Here is a 1,625-nt window from a genome sequence, read left to right as displayed (position 1 = left end):
CTCTCTCTCTCTCTCTCTCTCTCTCTCTCTCTCTCTCTCTCTCTCTCTTAACCTACTGACAGGAAACATTTCTGCAATCTACAGTTTCCAACGTAGAGGTGGCCAAAGGGCAGACTGTGTGGTCTAGTGCCTGATGTCCATGGCGCTGGCTGCGGTGGGGGGTTGGGGGCTTGGGTAGGGGGAGACCATCTTCTCACAGTTTGCCTAGCACTTACCCAGTTTTATCATGGAAAACTCTGAATCTCTGGAAACCATTCAGCCCCAGGAAGACCAGGACGGTTGGTTATTCTAGCCAGCTTCCTCATCAGATCAGTTCTGTGGGTGGTTTATTCCTCCCGCTTAGCTTCAAGCCTAGTTTTTCAAGCCCTCCCAGCAATTCTGTAAGCCACCCAATATCATTTTTAAAGATTATGGAAGTATAACCCAATGTCCTTTTAATCCACTATTGATCTGCTTAAATCGGTGAGAGCTGGTCTCTATTACTGCTACCAAGATCCTTGACCGAAACAGATACTTGTGTGTGTGAGCAGTTTGGAAACCAGCATTTCACGATGACCCTATGAATCATATTGATTTGATTTGGCTCATAGGTTTATTACAGACACTATTTGATGTTAGTGAATTTTTTTTTAACATTTTGAAAAGTGCTGCAAAAGCATCAATAATGATTATTCTTACTGTATTTTTGAAATCCTGAGATGTTTCTGATGGTCGAGACTATTGTGAATCATTTTCCCTTGGTGATGAGATAAACAAACATTGACAGAAGTAAAGTTGCTGCCAGAAAATATTTGAATTTCCCTACTCCATCTCATCCCGTACCCCCAAATTTATGAATGCTTATTTCTCCAGATGAAGAATTTTTAAAGTCCCCTAAAATAGAAGCAAATGGTGACCTAAAAATATCTCTGCTCATTTATTCATTTTTGGAGCATATATAAGAGTTCTTTGTCATTTCTCCTGCTAGACATCCCTCCTGAACATATGTACTTCTCATTCAGCTTCACATTCAGGACATCTTCATACTCCTGCACTCATCCTTTGGAGAGAAAACCTTCAGTGAGGATACTCCTGTTCATAAAATGGTCACTAAAATGTTAGGGCTTCCCTGGTGGTGCAGTGGTTGAGAGTCCGCCTGCTGATGCAGGGGACACGGGTTCGTGCCCCGTTCCAGGAGGATCCCACTTGCCGCGGAGCGGCTGGGCCCGTGAGCCATGGCTGCTGGGCCTGCGTGTCCGGAGCCTGTGCTCCCCAACAGGAGGAGCCACAGCAGTGAGAGGCCTGCGTACCGCAAAAAAAAAAAAAATGTTATTATAGTGCTTACTTTGACAGCATATATACTAAAATTGGAACGATACAGAGAAGATTAGCATGGCCCCTGCGTGAGGATGACATGCAAATTTGTGAAGCATTCCATATTTTTTAGACTTATCATAGTGACCATTTCAATATATATGAATATATATAATTACTATGTTGTACACCTGAAAGTAATATGATATTGTATATCAATTATACTTCAATTAAAATGTTATTACATAAACAGTACATCTTTATTAAAGAAAAATAGAAGATACAAGAAGACAAATAGAATAAGCATCCATAATTCTGTCACTGAGAACATT

General features: G+C 41.2%; 1 non-coding gene across 1 annotated transcript; it reads left to right on the top strand.

Moving 5' to 3' along the window:
• Window positions 1–1,316: 1,316 nt before the first annotated feature.
• On the top strand, window positions 1,317–1,423 carry LOC114900210. The gene has a single exon (XR_003794813.1). It is a non-coding gene; the product is annotated as a U6 spliceosomal RNA (small nuclear RNA).
• Window positions 1,424–1,625: the final 202 nt, after the last annotated feature.

The sequence above is a fragment of the Monodon monoceros genome, unplaced genomic scaffold, assembly GCF_005190385.1.
Source record: "Monodon monoceros isolate NGI ecotype Baffin Bay Population unplaced genomic scaffold, NGI_Narwhal_1 Super_Scaffold_18, whole genome shotgun sequence".
In the NCBI taxonomy this organism is placed as follows: Eukaryota; Metazoa; Chordata; class Mammalia; order Artiodactyla; family Monodontidae; genus Monodon; species Monodon monoceros.
This window is presented reverse-complemented; position numbering and strand designations above follow the sequence as displayed.